Below are 21,464 nucleotides of genomic sequence, written 5' to 3' on the forward strand. Positions count from 1 at the left end.
GTGACATTAATACTCTGGCACAGTGTCCCTATGATGGAATTATTTTAGTGACAAAAACAAGTTTGTGATCAAAATATTTGCAACTGAAAGCATGACGAGAAGAGAGTTGCAACAGTAAAATCTGAATTTTACCAAGGCTTAGAGAATTGTTTATTCAGCAACAGTACTGAAATATGGGTGGAGTCTGGTGATATTATGGAGCTGGCAATGGACAGGTTTGATGATGGACACAATACCACGACACAAATTGGTTCAGGGCAAAAAGGGGCCTCGACATTGTGAGCAGTCTCGGTATCAGATGCTTGTGAGGCAGGGGTCTGAAATTTGTGGATAATGAATGGAGTGTTTAATTGAAACTGAAGTTAATAGTTCCTGTCCTTGTCAAATACAGACAACAGAAATAGCAATGGAGTTCAACATGGTTTAGGGAATGAATGAATGAAGATAGACATAAAGAGACTTACCAGGAACACCAACAATAGCGAGGATGGGATAGTAACCCGCCTGAATAATCAGCAGTACACCTTCTATCCGAAAAGATAATAAAGACCAGGAAAGAAAGTTAAAACCCAAAGATAAACTCCTGTCCAATGTTGGAACATTCCAGTCCATTGTTCTCAGATTCTGGTCTCGCCTTTCCCTGTCTCTGCTGCTGCCGTTAGTGGTGGATGTGAAGCAGTTGCAGAAACAAGGGGATGATGCATTGAAAGACGCCCTTACTAATAGGAGAGGGAAAGCCTCCAGTTACACAATTAGATTCCATGGAGATTGACATTAATCACAGTCACTGAATAAACAATTCCAGTTAACCCCTTTTCAATACAGCACTTCCAGTTCACAACAATAACTGGACTGGACTGGATGTTGGCATCGCTGGCTATTGGTCTTATCTCCCAATACCAACTGTTCTTGTGAAGTCAGTGGGGAGGGAGAATAACGGATGTTTCCTTTTTGCCCATGATTTTGTCATGTTGATCATATACACTGCTACACCCAACAGCCCCCCCTCAAAAAAAGCAGTCAAGAGGTTGTTACTGTGCTGATCATGCGATCAACCGCCAACCAACAGATTGTCACTGGGCATAATTACCCCGACCATGGATTTGCCTGAATGTTTGTTTCACTGATTTAGTCAGGCAACTTTGTAATTTCAGCACAAAATGTGCTTCAGCTTTTTAAAAAAAATAACAAATATCTTATTGCAGTTTATTTGCTTTAAATCAGCAATATTTACATTCTTTGACTTTAGGCCAAAGCTAAATGTGACATGTACAATCATCTTGTTTATTAAAACATTACTTATTAAGGGATCAGGGACAGAATGACTTTGACATTGCCTCGGAGATACAGAGGAATGGGGCCTTTGGCTGTGGAGGTTGGAGGGGAGTACAATGATATCCTCCAGTCACCGGTATTCAAACATCACTCTTTCTGACAGATGGAATGACATATAATGCAGAGCAAGGAGGCAGATTACATTTGGGAGATGGAATGTCAATCGATAATCTGAATAGAACAGGAAAGTTATAAATGTGATTCAGGCAATATATTTTACAGACACACTCTTTCATCGCAGGCTAACAGGCTGCTAAGATTGTTCATGCCTGAACAGGATATTCAGAATTCAAACAGACACAGGCAACAAAATGTGTAGGGGCATAGGGAGATTCCAGGATAAAAGCAGCAGATATATAACTCACTCTGTGCCAGTGAGAGGTAATTGGCTGAATGACCAATCGGTTTTGCTGTAATTAGTCTCTGATATGTACTAAAAGCATTTGGAGTCTGAGGAGACAAACCTGTTCAGTGAAGGCCATAGATTGTGGCATCATCAATAATCTATTCCTGTTGTTTCATGAAGTGCAGTTGCCTGCAAAATGCCTTTTCAAGTAAAATCGAATTCCTGAGATTCCCATATTTAGATGGATTTTAGCAAAACATTTTTTCCTTGGAACTTAAAGAAGATACAGCCTCCGATGTAACACAAGTGTCACTGGCACATCAGCTCAAGTCACGGACCATATTGGCTGGAAATGTGTTGCTGGAAAAGCGCAGCAGGTCAGGCAGCATCCAGGGAACAGGAGAATCGACGTTTCGGGCATAAGCCCTTCTTCAGGACCATATTGGGCAAATATAACAAGTTCAACCTCTTGGTTCATCAAAGAAACCAAGAAATTGGGTACAATGGAAACCTGAAATTCAAACAGGAAGTGGGAGAGACATGCAGCAGATGAGGTTACATCTGAATAGAGAAATAGAGTTAACATATCGACTTTAATATGAAGCTATTGTGAAAAAGTTATATTGGAGTCAAGACGTTAACTCAGTTTTTGACTATTCAGATGTTGCCAGACCGACTGAGTTTCTCTTCTTTCTGATCTATGACAAATTGTCTGCTGTGAATGGGAACAGCAAAGCTACTGTGTCAGAGCACTGTCAAGTATTTGGTGATGGACAGTAAATGAGAAATTACTCAGAGTCCATATTAAACGTCCCGATATCGATGATGTGTTGTTTTTTTATAACTTGTCATGAAAATGATGAACTCAGTGGCGTTGGCATCACACGATCAATCCTCTGACTGTTTGAAAACAAATGAGATTGTTACCTCAGTGTCATGTCGTGCTCCTGATGTCACTGGGGTCACACTCATACAGCAAGGTCTTCCGTTTCTGAGACTTCAGAACAAACCACGAAAACATAAAATATCTTGGTATTTTAACATATTTGTTTATGGGTTTTGGAAGGCACCAGCAAGTGGTGAGTTTATTTGTTATTCTCCACAGCTCTGGACAAGGTAACAGAGAGCTGCTGCCTTGAACCTCTTCTATCCAAGTGGCACAGTCGAATGCACAGAGCTGTTTGTAAGGGGATTCCAAGAATTCTAAAAAATGATCGTGAAGGAAAAGTAAATTAGATATAAGCAAGCCTGAAACGTACCTGAGGGAGCATAACTTGTCATGTCGGAATGCGAATGCATAGGATGCATAGAAAGATCCCATGGCCTGGACACTACAATGTCTGGTAAACACCATGAGATCATGGGAACCTGGGGATGTGCATAGGAATGCCCATTATTGATTTATTTCCCACGGATTTGGGTCTGCTTCATTAATGTCCATTAGGGAAGGAAACTGCCATCCTTACATGGTATGACCTCCATGTGACCCACAGCAATATTGTTGCCTCTTAACTGCACTTTGGGCAATTAGGGATGGACACAAAATGCTGCCTCGCCAGTGACGCCCTCATCCTGTGAATGAATAAAACAGAATATGGTCACTGTAATAATTGTTCAATGCCAACGTTATTCCAGCTGTTTCCCACTATAACTTTAACAACACCGATACCATGGATACAGCTTTTCATTCATTATAATGCATTCTTCCAGCTATAAGAGTTTTATTTCTCAAAGAAGAATAAACTTCTTCTTTCCATACACTCACTGAACTTGTTGACTGTCTCCATGATCTTGTGACTCAAAGAACATGGAACATAGAATGTTAGAGTGTGGTACAGGCCCTTCGGCCCTCGATGCTGTGCGGATCCGGGAAAAAAATCTGATGCCCATCTCACCTACACCATTCCATTATTATCAGTGCCTGTCTAATGCCCATTTAAATGCCTTTGAGTCTACTCGTGTTGCAGGCAGGCCGTTCCACACCCCTACTACTCTCTGAGTAAAGAAACTACCCTGATATCTGTCCTAAATTTTTCAACCCCTCAATTTAAAGCTATATCCCCTCTTGTTAGCCTTCACCATCCAAGGAAAAAGGCTCTCACTGTCCAACCTATCTAACCCCCGATTATCTAATAAATCTCAATTCAGTCACCTCTGAATCTTCTTCTCTCCAATAAAAACAGCCTCAGTTCCCTCAGCGTTTCCTCGTAAGACATTCCTTCCATACTAGGCAACAGCCTAGTAAATCCATTCTGAATACTTTCCAAAGCTTCCACATCCTTGTATGCAATACTCCAGGTCTTACCAGTGTCTTGTCTTGCTGAAGCATGACTTCTTGGTTCTGAAACTGTACTGTACCTTTAAGGGAGCTGAAACTTCTGGCTGTCACAGAGTATGCTGAAACATTTAAAAATGTAACATTTGGTTGTGTAACAAATAGCTGGAGCTGCGTTGCCATTGTACACAACAGATTCAAATTTGACCAATCAGTTTAAATTATGTCCGAGATACCAAAATCCAATTGAATTTGTATTTTACCGTTATGAATGACATAAAACCAACTGATGTTTTTGAGTATATAAAATTGTTTTTTTTTCTTTGGTCTGAGATCAGCAGCTCCTCTCAGAATCAAATGCAGCACCAAGTTGTGAACAAACTGGCTGAATCACAATGAGTTACAGGAGAGAGGGATCGAGGAGATAGCTCAGGAATGAAAATTGGAGCAGGGACTGGAAACAGCGGCTTCATTCTTCTTGGTGTGTAACTGGAGTTCGGTCGCTTCTCGGCCTTTTGGATCGGAATATGTATAGTTTCTGAGGACCAGAGGAAGAGATTCTGCTCGAGTGCTGTCGGTTAGCGCAGCGGACGTGTGCTGGCGGGGGAGAAACCGCAGGGATTGTGCTGCGAGTCGTCGGAGCTGCTGGAGACCTTCGCTGGATCATGATTGGACGTTGGAGGATCGTTTGGTTGTGCTGACCTGCTCTTGGTGGATCTTTATGCTGGCTTCGGCCTAACGCCAATTCAGGTACCAGCCAACCTCAGAGCTATGGCCTCAGCAGCCACTCGCAGCCCTGGCCAGGGCATTCGCAACACAATCAGGGTGACTGTGAAGAAGGTGGAGGATCACACACCGGTCGATCGGATGGTGTTTGTGAAGAAGATTTTTCTGGAGTGCTGCGGGTTCAAAGCAGCGTTCGTGTACCACCTGAAGGTGCTGGGTATTTGGTTCGGGGGGGCTGGGGCGTGCGCCAAGTCTTGGGAGGAGCGTATCAGTAAAGTGAGGCAGAAACTGGGCAGATGGACGCTACGGTCGCTCTCCATCGTGGGAAAAAACCTGGTCATTAGGTGTGAGGCACTGTCATTGCTGTTATACGTGGCACAGATCTGGCCTATTCCCAGAACCTGTGCCGCTGCAGTCACCCGGGCCATCTTCCAGTTTATATGGAGGTCAAAGATGGACTGGGTCTGAAGGGACTTGCTGTACAAAGATCTGGGCAATGGGGGAAAAAATACACCCAATGCCACCCTCACCCTGATGGCCACCTTTGTGTGTGGCTGCATCTAGCTGTGCGTGGATCCCCGGTACGCAAACACCAAGTGTCACTACGTACTGAGGTTCTACCTGTCCCCGGTGTTGCGAAGGATGGGCCTGGCCTCGCTGCCGCGGAACGCTCCGAGTAGTTGGACCGTTCCGTATCACCTGTCCTTCGTGGAGAAGTTTATGAAGAAAAACACCTTTGACCACAAGTCCATCAGGAAGTGGTCAGCACGTAGTGAGTGTCCTTGAGACCCTTCGGGAAAAGGAGAGGGCGGATCCTATCGAGCGGTTCCCTGAGCAGACTGTCTCATCGCCAGAACTTTCCAACAAGCACCAAGACATGGCTTGGCTGGTGGTGAGAAGGGCTCTGCCTGTGAGATCCTTTATGCACGCCCCGCGGGACTCCGTGCTCTACGGCCTGTTCCCCGGGACGCACACCAAGACGAACATCAACTGTTCCTTGAGGATCATCAACTCGGTGAAGGACGCTCTCTGGGTGGTCCGAAACCTGCTGAAGGAGTTGACCCTGACTGAGTGCTGCAGACTGGCACATTCCAAGGTCCAGGACTACATGTTGAGGGATGCGCTGAAGCTTGGGGCAGCTGCCGCCAAGGCGCGGTGGGGAAGGACCACTGTTTAAAGTCTGCCTGCCTAACGAAGAACAGGGGGCCCATGCAGTCATTTGGGCTCTGCTGACACCTCAGCTAATTATATGGGCATATGATTGGAAAATGTACAGGCCTGTATAAAAGTGATGAATTCTGATCTCTGTATGTACATGTTTACATAAGTATGGCATGACCAACTGTACAGACCATCAAATTATTTTATGAATAAAGTATATTTTTGAAATAAATAAAAAAGCGGACGTGTACTGTCTGCAGGATTTCCCTGCGGCAGGCTATTTCAATGTGACCTTCAGGAGCGTGAAGAATTGCGAGCAGCTCCTGAAGTTCATCAAGGAGAAGGAAGGGGAACCTCTGTTCTCCATCTTGTCGGTGGTCCCATTGTGTGTGCTTCCTGCGCAGAGGAGTCGGGTCGTAACAATCCAGATGTACAACCCTCACGTCCCAGCAGCAGATGTCCTGACCTTCTTGAGGAGATACGTCCAGGTCGAGGGAGAGAGTACCGATGTGATCGATCCTTTCGGGATCTGGACCAGCAAACGACAGGTCAGGGTAACCCTGAGGGTCGATGCCAGTGGGAACATCCTCCACCCACCCTCCAGCTTTGCCATCGGAGGAAGCAGAGGTTACCTGACATACGCAGGGCAGCCAAAAGTGTGCCGAACCTGCGGGAGGTCAGGCCACATGGCGGCGGATTGCAAGGTGACCGTCTGCTGAAACTGCAAGCAGGAAGGCCACCCGACCAAGGACTGTAAGGAGGCCAAGAACTGTAATCTGTGCGGAGAGGCGGGCCACATGTACAAGGCCTGCCCAAGACGAGGGGCCGCCACCGACGCACAGATGGCCGGAGGTGGCAACACGAGCCGTGGACCGCCTAAGACCAGCAAGGTACCAAAAAACAGCACGGGAACGGTGTCTGGAGGCACCCAGAAGGAAGGGCAGGCTGTAGCGGAGCAGACGGCAGACAGCGGAGAGGTGCAGCAGCCGATCCAAGCTCCTTCAGGACAGACGGAGGAAATGGAAGAGAAGGGATCAAAGGAGGCAGAGGATTGGATTACTGTGAAAAGCAGGAAGAGGAAACCCCCCAAAGACACCCAGCGAGGGGGGAAGCGACACCTACGCGACAAGGATACAGGCAGCTCTTCCGACGGTGAGGACGGGCGCAAGGAGAGTCGTCACCAGAGGAAGAGACAGAGCGCCGTGGGGAAAAAGGAGGGCAGCACCGCCCAAGCAGGAAAAGACGATCCCTCTGAGGGGATGTAAAGGCCTCCCCCCAACCCAGTGAGAACCAAGAGGTACCCACCTCCCCACAGCTCCAGGTAACTGGGAGCAGCGGTCCTGTGACAGCTCTGTTGTCAGATGGAGAATTGAACTATGCGGACCCTGGGCCCGACCCGAAGACACCAGAGTGGGGAAATGGCTCCATCGTGGAGCCGGACAGCTCCCTCAGCCCTGGGAGGGTCCAGCAGTTTGCCGTCACCACGGGAGTGTGCACAGCTACCCCAGAGGGGCAAGACCAGCAGCAAATGGACAGTGTTAACCTTGTAAACTGTTAAAATGGTGTTAAAAATTGCCAGCATCAATGTGCGTAGCATCAAATCGGCTACGCGATGTGTTTCTACGATGGCCTTCCTAGCCAATGTTAAAGCCAACGTCCTGTTTCTGCAGGAGTGTGGGATACCGCGCCTCAGCAGCTACAGGAGATGGTCGAGCTTGTGGGCCCATGGGCCGTCAGTTTGGTCGGGGGGCAACGATAGCCGCGCCTCCGACCTGGGTATCCTGTTGCGAGGAGGCAACTTCACCATCTCCGAGGTTAAGGAGGTGGTGGGTGGGCGCCTCCTCGTCGCTGACGTCATGTACAGGAATGCTCCCCTGAGACTGATTAATGTGTACTCCCCAGTGGGTAAGAGTGGACGGTTGGCCGTCCTGCAGCAGCTTCCACTGTTGCTGGCTACATCCAGGCCGGTCATTCTGGCCGAAGACTTCAACTGTATCATTGATGCAGATGGACGATCCGGCGGGGGGGGACAGTAAACTGGACATCACGTCCAGAGCCCTGATGGACACGGTAAAAGATGCCAAGCTGCACGACGTCTTCAGCGCCCCTGCAGACGGAGCGCAGCGTAGATACACCTGGTCACGGGCAGACGGGTCTATCCGCTCAAGGATAGATTACCTGTTTGTGTCCCAAACGCTCTCGGTCAGATCCATCGACGTCAAGCCGGTGTTCTTCTCTGACCACTGCCTCCTGCTGGCCGACTGTCACCTACAGGACGAGCAGCGGGCTGGTAAGGGAACGTGGAAGCTGAACACAAAGCTGTTGACCCCGGGAAACATTGAGGAGCTCAAGAGGGACTACTCAGGTTGGAGAACCGTGAAGCCCCTCTTTGAGTCCCCAGCGGACTGGCGGGAAACAGTAAAAGGGAACATCAAGAGGTTCTTCATCCTCAAAGGTGTTCAGGAGGCGAGAGAGAGGCGGGGAAAACTGTCCCAGCTCCAGGAAAGTATGCAGAACCTGCTCCTGCTGCAGCCGATGGGGGTGGATGTCACGGAGGACCTCAAGGAGGTGAAGGGCCAGCAAGCCTCGCTCTTTGCTTCGGAGGCCTCCAAGATAATCTTCTGGTCCAGGGTCCCTCGGTGGAGCAGGACGAGATGTGCTCACGTTTCTTCTTCCAGAAGGTGCACAAAGAGAGCTCCGTGCTCAGCAGCCTGAAGGAAGAAGATGGCTCGATAACGTCATCTCAGGCTGACGTCATGAGGATCAGTAAATCCTTCTATGCCAGTCTGTATGACGCGAAGCTGACTGACAGCACGGCCTCCCAGTTGTTCCTGTCCTCTATCACGGAGGTCTTAGACGACAGAACACGGGAGAGGCTGGACCAGCCGCTATCTCTGGACTATTGCCCTCGAGTCCTTCGAAAAGAATAAAACTCCCGGAAGTGACGGCTTACCGGTCGAGCTCTATTCCGCTCTGTGGGACTTGATTGGCCAGGACCTGCTGGAGGTGTATGTCAGTATGCTTCGGGCAGGTACCATGAGTGAATCCATGAGGAAAGGCATCATCACCCTCATCTACAAGCGGAAGGGGGAGAGGGAGGAACTCAAACATTGGAGACCAATCTCACTGTTGAATGCGGATTACAAAATTCTGTCAAAGGTAACCGCCAACCGGGTCAGGTCTGCTGTAGGGTCGGTGATTCACCCTGACCAAACCTGTGCTGTGCCGGGCAGGAGGATCGCTGAGAGTCTCGCAATCCTCAGGGATATGATCGCCTACATGCAGGACAGAGGGTTGGACGCCTGCCTGATCAGCCTGGACCAGGAGAAAGCCTTTGACAGGATATCACATACGTATATGAGAGATGTTCTCTCCAAAATGGGCTTTGGGGAGGGAATCTGCAATTGGATCAGACTGCTCTACACCAACATTGTCAGTGCAGTCTCAATCAATGGGTGGGAATCAGATAACTTCCCAATCAGATCTGGAGTCAGGCAGGGCTGCCCTCTCTCTCCTGCCTTGTTTGTGTGCTGCATAGAGCCATTTGCCGAGTCCATCAGGAAGGATGCGAGCCTGAGAGCGGTGACTATTCCTGGCAGCGGGGGCCTGCAGATTAAGGCCTCCCTGTACATGGATGACGTCGCCGTTTTCTGCTCGGATCCGCTGTCCGTGCGCAGACTCATGTCCATATGTGACCAGTTCGAACAGGCCTCGGGGGCCAAGGTAAACCAAGGCAAGAGCGAGGCCATGCCCTTTGGGAACTGGGCTGACAATCCTCGATCCCCTTCACCGTCAGGACCGATCACCTGAAGGTGCTGGGTATTTGGTTCGGGGGGGCTGGGGTGTGCGCCAAGTCTTGGGAGGAGCGTATCAGTAAAGTGAGGCAGAAACTGGGCAGATGGACGCTACGGTCGCTCTCCATCGCGGGAAAAAACCTGGTCATCAGGTGTGAGGCACTGTCATTTCTGTTATACGTGGCACAGGTCTGGCCTATTCACAGAACCTGTGCCGCTGCAGTCACCTGGGCAATCTTCCAGTTCATATGGAGGTCAAAGATGGACCGGGTCCGAAGGGACTCGCTGTACAAAGATCTGGGCTGACTAGTATGTCGTGTTGCCATAGTCTAACCAGACCACAGCCACTGCTTCCTCATTCAAGAGAGAAGCAACTGGTGATGATTTAATCTGAGGGTCAGCAGACCTCAGACAAGGACAGAGGTTGTGAAGGAAAGCCCTTCATGGGAACCTGAAACAGGCAATGGGTATTAAACCCACTGTTGACATCACACTGCTCTGCAAACCATTGACCCAGACAACTGGGCTCAACCAAATCCCTCCCAGTAGTAGAAACATTGAGAATAAGAGGGTCGATTTCAAATACATTGCAAGAGAAGGAACTGGATGTGAGAAAGAAACTTCACTCAGTGAGTAATTAGATCTGAAAGACATTGCATGAAACAGGGGTTTCGGCAGGTTCAATCAAAGGCAGTAGATGATTATTTGATGATAAACAATGTAAGAAAATGGCACATGGTTGGAAAGATCATTTAGAGAACCGCATGGACACAATGGGCTGACTGGCCTGTTCTGTGCTTTTCGAACATAGAATGTAGAAACATACAGCACAGAATAGGCCCTTTGGCCCATGATGTTGTGCCGAGTGTAATCCTAATGTAAAACAAAATAACTTAACCTACACACCCCACAACTCACTGCTATCCATGTGCATGTCCAGCAGTGGCTTAAATGTCCCTAATGACTTTGCTTTCACCACCACCACTGGCAACGCGGTCCATGCATTCACAAATCTCTGCATAAAGAACCTTCCTCTGATGTCCCCTCTATACAATTCTCCTAATATCTTAAAACTATGACCCCTTGTACCAGTCAATCCTGCCCTGGGGAAAAGTCTCTGGCTATTTATTCTATCTATTCCTCTCATTATTTTGTACACCTCGATCAGGTCTCCTCTCTTCCTCCTTCTCTCCAGAGAGAAAAGTCCGAGCTTATTCAACCTTTCTTCATAAGGCAAGCCCTCAAATCCAGGCAGCATCCTGGTAAATTTGGACCAAATGCAAAATGGTGTCTCCCCTTGTCAGCCTGTCTGCATACTGAGTAAGGAAACTCTCCTGAACTCACCAGACAAAACCGGCCCCATCCAAACCACCTGCACTTAGGAGATTCCAGTCGATATTGGGAACGTTGAAATCACCCACAACAACAACCCTGCTACATATGCATTTTTTCAAAATCTGCCAGCTTATGAGTTCTTCAATCTTTCTACTGCTATTAGGGGGTCTGTAGAAAACCCCCAATGAGGTGACTGTTCCCTTGCTGCACCTGACTTCCACCCATACTAACTCAGTAGACAGACTCTCCTCAACAAACTTCATTTCTGTAGCCGTGATGAACTCTCTGATTAGCAATGCTACACCCCCTCATGTTTTTCCACCCACCCTTTTTAAACGTTTTAAACCCTGGAAAATCAAGGAACCATTCCTCTCCCTGTGAAACCCACGTCTCTGTTATGGCCACAGTACAGTAGCTCCAAGTACTGATCCATGCTCTAAGTTTGTCATTCTTATTTCTGATACTCCTTGCATTAAAGCAGACACACTTTAACCAATCCCTTTGTTTCATTGTGTGAGAAACCTTCCCGATAGATTCACTACATTCTGTGCCCCATCTACTAGTGCCCCCCTCTCAGATATGTAGCTCTGATTCCCACCCCTTACCAGACTAGTTTAAACCCTCCCAAACCACACGACCAAATCTCCCACCCAGGAAATTTGTGCCTCTCCATTTCAGGTGCAACGTGTCCTTCATGTACAGGTCCCACCTTCCCCAGAAGATCTCCCAATGGTCTAGGTATCTGAAGCCCTCCCTTGTGCACCAGCCTCGCTGCCACGTGTTAAGCTGCATTCACTGACTGTTCCTCCTGTCACTATCTCGTAGCACTGGTAACAAACCCGAGATCCCGTCCTGCTTTTCAGCTTCCAACCTAGCTCTCTGTGGTCACTTTTCAGATATCACCCACTTAAAAACTTCCCGGCAGCCCTCGTTTCTCTTTCCCCTTTCTCCTCACCACTCAGTAAAAAAAACAAATTTTTTTAACACACCTTCCTAGCCGTCCTCTGCTCCTCCTCTGCAACTCTCAACAAATGGAGGCCCCGAAACCTGAGGTAAGTACTCATTTTACTCACTCTCCCAGCAGTCCTCCACTCCTCCTTCACATCTCTCAACAAAGACTCTGGAAATGGATAAGCAATGGGCAACACATTTGCAGATGGAATACAATGTTGGGAAATGTGAACCTGTGATTATTTCAGAAAGAATAAAAGACTGAATATTACATAAATTGAGGGTTATCATAAGAGTTAGTGTTACAGTGTGTATTGGAGAGTTCAGTCTGACCCATTCTGACATCACTCCATCACCCTAATGGTCAATGGCCCCATTGCTCTCAGTACACAGGGGATATTTCGATGTGTTTGGATGGTGATAGGGAGTTGTATGGAGGACAGAGCTTTGAACAATTTACAAAGCTGTGGCCTTTATCCAAGAGGCCATCCTTTCTTTCCACTTGAAGATCCGAAAATGATGGGAATGGCTGACTGCTTTTGAATGAAGAGGCTGCTACTCGGGGTATACATCAATATGATGTACTGGTCACACAACAGCATTAATGGGGCAAAATAATTTGTTATATCAAGACGGAGTTAACAACATCTTCATAATCTGGTCCATCTTATAATTGGTTGTGAGCGCTGAAAGGGAAATTGCATCAAATCAGCAGAACAAAAACAGGCCATACTGGTATTTACACTTCTCCTACCTTGCTTCAAACTCTTAATATGCTCCCTGTGCCCTTTTAAACATCTAAAGTTCCCTCAAATACTGTCCATTGACGCTAATTTTCCCAACAATCCCTGGTGGCAGCAGGTTCTGCACACTGCCTATTCGGAGCAAAAAAGCTTCTCCTGCAATTTTTTCCATGCACATATCACCCTCTGAGTGAAAAATTTGCCTCTTAGATCTCTTTTATATCTTTCTCTCACCCTAAACCCTCTAGTTCTGGACTCCCCCACCCCAGGGAAAAGACTTTGCCTATTTACCCTATCCATGCCCCTCATAATTTTGTAAACCCCTATAAGGTCACCCCTCAGCCTCCTCCATTCCAGGGAAAACAGCCCTAGCCTGTTCAGTCTCTCCCTAAAGCTCAAATCCTCCAACCCTGGTAACATCCTTGTAAATCTTTTCTGAACCCTTTCAAGTTTCACAACATCTTTCCAACAGGAAGGAGACCAGAATTACACTCAATATTCCAACAGTGGCCTAAGCAATGACCTCCCAACTTCTGTACCTAATACTCTGATTAATAAAGGAAAGCATACCAATTGCCTTCTTCACTATCCTATCCTATCAGCTTTCAAGGAGCTATGAACCAGCACTCCAAGATCTCTATGTTCAGCAACACTCCCTAGGACCTTACCATTAAGTGTATAAGTCATGCTAAGATTTGCTTTCCCAAAATGCAGCACCACACATTTATCTCGATTAAACTCCATCTGCCACTTCTCAGCCCATGGGCCCATCTGATTAAGATCCTAAGGTGACCTTCTTCACTGTCCACTACACCTCTAGTTTTGGTGTCGTCAGCAAACTTACTAACCAAATCTCTTATGCACACATCCAAATCATTTATATAAATGATGACAAATAGTGGACCCAGCACCGATCCTTGTGGCACTCCACTGGTCACAGGCTTCCAGTCTGAAAAACAACCTTCCACCACCACCCTTTGTCTTCTACCTGTGAGTCAGCTCTGTATCCAAATAGCTAGTTCTCCCTGTATTCTATTGGATCGAACCTTGCTCAACAGTCTCCCATGGGGAACCTTGTCGAACGCCTTACTGAAGTCCATATAGATCACATCTATCACTCTGCCCTCATCAATTCTCTTTGTTTCTTCTTCAAAAAACTCAATCAAGTTTGTGAGACATGATTTCCCACGCACAAAGCCATGTTGACTGTCCCTAATCAGTCCTTACCTTTCCAAATACATGTACATCCCGTCCATCAGGATTCTCTACAACAACTTGCCCACCACCGATGTCAGGCTCGCTGATCTATAGTTCCCTGTCTTGTCCTTACCACCCTTCTTACACGGTGGCCCCACGTTAGCCAACTTCCAGTCTTCTGGCACCTAATTGTGACTATCGATGATCCAAATTTCTCAGCAAGAGGCCCAGCAATCACTTCCCTAGCTTCCCACAGAGTTCCAGGGTACACCTGATCAGGTCCTGGGGATTTGTCCATTTTTATGTGTTTCAAGGCATCCAGCACTTCCTCCTCTGTAATATGAACATTTTTTAAGATATCGCCATCTATTTCCCTACATTCTATACCTTCCCTGTCTTTTTCCACAGTAAATACTGATGCAAAATACACGTTTCATATCTGCCCCATCTCCTGCGGCTCCACACAAAGGCCGCCTTGCTGATCTTTGAACGGCCCTATTCTCTCCCTAGTTACCCTTTTGTCCTTCATGTATTTGTAAAATCCCATTGGATTCTCTTTAAGTCTATTTAGATTAGATTAGATTACTTACAGTGTGGAAACAGGCCCTTCAGCCCAACAAGTCCACACTGCCCTGCCGAAGCGCAACCCACCCAAACCCCTACCCCTACATTTACCCCTTACCTAACACTACGGGCAATTTAGCATGGCCAATTCACCTGACCTGCACATCTTTTGGATAGTGGGAGGAAACCGGAGCATCCGGAGGAAACCCACGCAGACACGGGGAGAATGTGCAAACTCCACACAGTCAGTCGCCTGAGGCGGGAATTGAACCCGGGTCTCTGGCGCTGTGAGGCAGCAGTGCTAACCACTGTGCCATCGTGCCGCCCACTGATTTGCCAAAGCTATCTCATATCCCCTTTTTGCCCTCCTGATTTCTCTCTAAGGTACACTCCTACTGTCTTTATACTCTTCTGAGGATTCACTCGATCCATCCTGTCTATACCTGACATATGCTTCCGTCTTTTTCTGAACTAAGTCAATATTCAATCAACTGCAAAATGATTTATGTGTTCCTTTATTAACAAGTTATTTGATTCACAGCACAAAGCACCAAATTATTTTAATCCACATCATTAAACATACTGATTTTTTAAATTATTGGTTTAAATTTCATCTACAAGCAACTTGCAATGAAAGTGAAATAATTGGTGCTCATCAGCAAATAAGGAATCCAAAATCTTGTAAAACAGACTTACAAAACAATAGTAAGGGAAAACCGAATCCAGCACTCTGAGATATGTTAGGGACGGCACAATTCTCTGACCGAAACACGAGAAAAAGTGAGGTGAATTTGTTTCATCCATATTGAATGTGTTTCCTAAACATACCACTCATGCCTTATTTATCCGCTTTATCACGCAACAAAATCAACTTAAACACACTTTTAGTCAATTCTTAGACACAGTTATACAGAGGAATACAAAAATAGGCCTGTAAAAGTCAAGCAAGTTCAGAGTTTTATTCCTGATCTGTGAAGTGTCAACCAAACTCAGTATTTGCTTTATTCCTGATGAAGGGCTTTTGCCCGAAACGTCGATTTTGCTGAAGCTCCTCGATGCTGCCTGAACTGCTGTGCTCTTCCAGCACCATTGATCCAGAATCTGGTTTCCAGCATCTGCAGTCATTGTTTTGACCCATTTGCATTAGTTGGTCATTGGAGATTGGAAGTTTTCTAAGAATTGCAGAATTTCCCTTGAGGATGACAACAACATATCTCTCCAGATCTCCAAATTTTTGTCTCAGTAAGATTAGGTCTCATTCTTCTAAACTCAAGAATATAGTCCTTCTTAATGTTCCTTCATAGGAATCGTCTCACCCCAAGGATTCATTTAGTGGTCTCATATGGAATGTTGGTTAAGAAGTGAAAATCCTAAGAGATCCACTGCCATTGACAAATTGGATCCAACATTGGCTTCATGGCAGAAAGTAAGGATGATGTTTGAAGGTGGCCTCTGCAACTGGAGTCTTTCACCCAGTGATATATCACAGGTACAGTGTTGGTCCCTTACTGCTGTGCACATTAATGATAAAGACACGAATGTTCCAAGTGTGAACAGTAAGTTCATAGGCAACACAACATTTGAAGATGTACTCAGTCACAAAATGTCTTAGTCTCTCGGATAACACAGATGGTGACAAGGCCTATGCAGAGACAAGTAGAATTCTGTCCTGAAAAGTGAGAGCTGAAGTGGGAGGATTAATAAGTCAGGACAATGCATGCTAAATTAAAATTTTGGGAAGTACAGAGGATCAGATATATTCGCGAACGCAGGAGGACCCGTGGTTAAGGTGGTTAAAGCAGCTATTGTATAGTTGCCTTTATTGGTGAAGGCATTGAATGTAAGAGCAAGGAGGTAATGACGGAATTGAAAATAACACTAGTTAAGCTACAGATGGAATACCGTGTACAGTTCTTGTCACCACACGATAGCAAGTATGTAACTGCACACGAGAGGATGCACATGAGATTCCTGTTTGGTCTGGAAGAATTGCTTGGTCTGGAAGAATTCAGCTATGGAAAGGAACTAAATAAGCTGGGGATGTCTTCAATAGAGCACAGAAGGCTGAGGGGGAATCTGATTAAGGTGTAAAGATTGAAAAGGGTGTGGAAAAGTTTCTTTTCTTCCTCGTTAATAATCAGTGGCTACTGTGTAATACAAGAAGCAGAATGTTTAGAGGGGAATTGAGTAAAAACGTTTCATCCAGGAGGTGATGGATATCTACAACTCACTGTTTAAAAGATTGGCAGAGACAGGAACCCTCGAGACATTGAAGAACTATTTTAATGGGCTCTTGAAATGCCATAGCACCCAAAGCTCCTGGGTGGGGATGTGGTTTGGGGTGGTGCTCTTGTGGCATTGTGTAGATATCATTCCTATCTTTGGGGCATGGGATCCAGTTCAGGTTCTTCCTGCTTCAGAAGATAGTCATAAGTCTGTCTGAATAGATAGATTAAAACACCAAGAAATGCAAATTCTTTAAAATGGTCATGTGCTGAGCGAGGACATCTGGGTTTGAGTTTCACTTGTGTCAGACAAATGTCATCATGTGTCAGAATATGTTGATTAAAAATACCTGGAAGGCTGTGGGCTAAGTGGTAGAAAATGGGATAAGAATAGATGGCTGATTTATGACTTGGGCAGAGACAAAGGGCATTGTCGTGAATACTCTATTGAGCCAGCTTCACAGATGATGGCTATCTGAGTTATTGTATAACCTAGGTTCAGTTCTTCCTTCCCTATCCTAAAAAGAATGAACAATTGCAGACCTCAATCCCTGACTTTGTGAACATTGAAAAATGCCAATGTTTGAAGCAAGATGTTGGATGTATTTACCAGGCATGGGAAATGATTCCTGATGAAGGGCTTTTGCCCGAAATATCGATTCTTCTGCTCCTTGGATGCTGCATGATCTTCTGTGTTTTTTCAGTCCCACACTCACGTCTCTGATATCCAGCATCTGCAGTCCTCACCTTTTCCTCCCACATAGGAAATGTTTATGCATATGAACCCAGCCCACAAGTTCACTCATCTTACACATAGAAATATTCTATTCAGAAAGCAACACATGTGTACGTGCAAACAGCACATGATTATAGCTTCAAACATGCAAATGCTGATGCCTTCATTATAATTGTAAGGAGAACTGTTTCACGGCATATTGAGGACAAAGTGCCAGTTTGTGGAAAGATGAATCAGACTTAGTTGTATAGTTTAAAGTTTATGTATTACAATTTCAGAATGTTTCATTTCTGATAAGGAACATAAAGGATGACTTACCTGCTTTCTTTTCACCTTTTGCATGTTGTGTGTCAGTACGCGATTTGGTTTCCTTCAAACTGTTGCCAAGAGTGACAAATTTTGAAGTTCCTCCCAGAAGCTGTACAAAGAAAACCAATTATTCCCTTACTATAATAACTCGATACCTCCCATAATATCAATTGAAAGAACATAAGAGATTTCAAGACACAAATATTTATTTTAAAAAACAGTATAAAGCGTTTGATAAGATTCCCCATGTTAGGCTGATGGAAAGAGTGAAGTCGTATGGGGTCCAGGGTGGATGAGCGAGATGGATAGAGAACTGGCTGGGCAACAGGTGACAGAGAGTAGTAGTGGAAGGGTAAATGGAAATCAATTTTTGAACAGATTTGTAGCTCAGGTAGACATTTCGGATGTAAGTCTGCTCACTGATCTGGAAGGTTTGTTGTCAGACGTTTCGTCACCACACTAGGCAACATTATCAGTGATTCTCTGGTGAAGTACTGATGGTCCGTTCTGCTTTCTATTTATGTGTTTAGGTTTCTTTGGGTGGGTGATGTCATTTCCAGTTCTTTTTCTCAGAGGATGGGAGATGGAGTCCAAATCAATGTGTTTATTGATAGAGTTCTGATTGGAATGCCTTGCTTCAAGGAATTCTTGTGTGTATCTCAGCTATACCTGTCCTGGGATGGATGTATTGTCAAAGTGGTGTCCTTATTTGTCTGTATGTACTAGTGATAGTGGGTCATATCATTTTGTGGCAGGTTGATGTACATGCATTGTGGTAGTTAGTTTTCTGCCTGTTTGTCTCATGAGGTTTTTGCTTCAGTCCTTGCAAGGTATTTTGTAAATGACATTCGTTTTGCTTGTTGTTTGTCACGGGATGTTTAAGTTAATTCGCCGCTGTTTCAGTGCGTTGTTAGGTTTGTGGGCTACCGTGATGCCAAGCAGTCTGAGTAGGCTGGAGTTTATTTCGGAGATCTTTTTGTTGTAGGGTAAAGTGGCTAGGGTTTCTGGGCATGCTGTGTTTGCTTATTTGGGTTTGTTGCTGAGGAATCGGCAGACTGTGTTTACTGGGTACACATTCTTCTTGAATACAATGTATAGGTATTTCTCTTCTGCTCTTCGTAGTTCCTCAGTGCTGTAGTGTGTGGCGGCTCATTGAAATAATGGCCGAATGCAGTTTCGTTTGTGGGTTTTAAGATGATTGCTTCCATTGTTCAGTATTTGGTCCGTGCATGTTATTTTCCTGTTGATACACGTTTGAAGTTCCCCATTGAGCGTTGGCTCTACTATGACATCTTGGAATGGCAGATTGTTGTTGTTGATTAGATTGCAAGAGCGACATGCCCTTGTGAAATTGAGGCATAAAATTGGCAAGATTAGGGAACCAAGGATGACAGGTGAAACTGTGAGACTAGCTAAGAGGAAATAGGAAGCAAACATAAGGTCTAGGTGATTGAAGACAGACAAAGTTTTGGAAGAATATCGGGAATGTAGGACCAATCTGAAATGAGGAATTAACAGGGCTAAAAGGGGTCATGAGATACCTTTTAGCAAAAAGGGTAAAGGAAAATCCCAAAGCCTTTTATTCATATATAAGGAACTAGAGGCTGATGAGAGAAATGGCTAGCTCACTCAAGGACAAAGGAGGAAAGATATGTGTGGTGTCAGAGAAAATGGATAACATTCTCAATGAGTACTTTGTGTCAGTGTTCTCCGAGGAGAGGGACATGACGGATATTGAGGTTAGGGATAGATCTTTGAGTACTCTAGGTCAAATCAACATAAGGAGGGAGGAAGTGTTGGGTATTCTAAAAGGCATTGAGGTAGACAAGTCCCCAGGTCTGGATGGAATCTAGATCAGAGTGGTGCTGGAATCAGGTGAATCCTGATGAAGGCCTTTTGCCTGAAACATCGATTTTCCTGCTCCTTGGATGCTGCCTGACCTGCTGTGCTTTTCCAGCACCCATCTGATCTAAACTCTGGTTTCCAGCATCTGAAGCCCTCACTTTTGTTTGGATGGAATCTATCCCAGGTTACTGCAGGAAGCGAGATCAGAAATAGCTGGAGCCTTAACAGTTGCGGCATCCTTAAACACTGGTGAGGTCCCGGAGGACTGGTGAACTACTAATGCTGCCCCTTGTTTAAGAAGGGTAGCAGGGGTAATTCAGATCATTATAGACCGATGAGCCTGACATTCGTGGTAGGGAAACTACTGGAGAAGATACTGAGGGATAGAATTTAGTCCCATTTGGAAGAAAATGGGCTTATCAGTGATAGGCAACATGCATTTTGTGCAGGGAAGGTCATGTCTTATCAACAGAGTGGAATCACAGTTTGTGTGTTGCCCCCCAGGTGCCAGGATTTGTTATGTCTTGGATCATGTTTTCGGATTCCTTGAGGGGGTAGTGGGAGCAGCTCCAAGTCATGGTCCACAGAGGCATTAATGACATAGGTAGGAGAAGGGATTGGGATTTAAGGCAGAAATTCAGGGAGTTGTGGTTGAAACTTAGAGCTCAAACAAACAGAGTTGTTATCTCTGGTTTGTTAACCATGCCACGTGCTGGCGAGGCGAGGAATAGGAAGAGAGAGGAGTTGAACACAGGGATGGTGCAGGGGGTGGGGCTCAGATACTTGGATAATTGAGGCTCATTCTGGGGTAAGTGGGGCTTCTACAAATGGGATTGTTTACACCTGAACCTAGGGATACCAATATCCTGGGAGGGAAATTTGCTCATGCTGTTTGAGAGAGTTAAAACTAATTCAGCTGGGAACCTGAATTGTAGCACCACTGTACATGAGGGTGAGAGCAGTGAGGTCATAAATAAGAGTTCAAGGTCGAAAGAATGTACCGGCAAGCAGGAAGGTGGTTTGAAGTGCATCTACTTCAACCCCAGGAACATCCGGAATAAGGTGGGTAAACTTACAGCATGTGTTGGTACCTGGGACTTCAATACTGTGGCCATTTCGGAGACATAGATGGAGCAGGGGCAGGAATGTTGTTGCAGGTTTCAGGGTTTAGATGTTTCAGTAAGAACAAGGAAGATGGTGAAAGAGGGGGAGATGTGGCATTGTTAGTGAAGGACAGTATTACAATGGCAGGAAGTGATGGAACAGCATTAGCTACCCTCCAGTCTTACGGCACCTCACTGTGGCTGTCGATGACACACATAATCTCTGTTCAGTGCCCCTAGATTGCCAGAATACCCTGGGATCCAACTAATGAGCTCCTGAGGATTAAGCTACCTCTATACGTTTGAAGAGTTCCAGCACCATCTCTTCTCTGTTGTGGAATCTTTCCAAAGCATCACTATTTATTTCCCATATTCCCAACTGTTCATGAATTTCTCCACAGTAAATTCTGAAGGGAAATATTTGTTAATATCCTAACCATCTACTCTAGTTCCACACCTAGACGGCATTGTTGATTTTTACAGGCCTCTATTCTTTCCTTATTTATTGTTTAGCCCTTGTGGAACTTTGTCAAAAAGCTCCTGAAACTTCAAATAAACCATATTCCCCCACCCACCATGCCCCTCCCTCATTCTTAACTATTCTACCAATTATTCTGCCTATAGCCATACCAACAAATAAAATCAAGCAGGCTCATAGAAAGAAATATCTTTTATAAAACATGTCTCCCATTGTTCCTAAGAGTCCTGTTATTCTTTATTGTCATATCCTTTCTAATACATTCCAGCACATTTCAAACTTACTGTTAGGCTAACACCATTTGGTTTCAGAGTATTTGCTCAAAGGGTTTTGGGTGTCCC

The 21,464-nt window shown here is 45.6% G+C and overlaps 1 long non-coding RNA gene and 1 pseudogene across 1 annotated transcript in view; one reads left to right on the top strand and one right to left on the bottom strand.

Moving 5' to 3' along the window:
- LOC148142760 (uncharacterized) overlaps positions 1-21,464 on the top strand; it is a 203,408-nt gene that overhangs the window by 72,699 nt on the left and 109,245 nt on the right. The window lies entirely within an intron of this gene.
- Positions 2,616-21,464, bottom strand: part of LOC148142761 (uncharacterized) — a 110,262-nt pseudogene continuing 91,413 nt past the window's right edge.

The sequence above is a fragment of the Chiloscyllium plagiosum genome, unplaced genomic scaffold (genome assembly GCF_037043375.1).
Source record: "Chiloscyllium plagiosum isolate Xiang-an unplaced genomic scaffold, Cpla_swu_hap1 HiC_scaffold_28, whole genome shotgun sequence".
NCBI classification, from domain to species: domain Eukaryota; kingdom Metazoa; phylum Chordata; class Chondrichthyes; order Orectolobiformes; family Hemiscylliidae; genus Chiloscyllium; species Chiloscyllium plagiosum.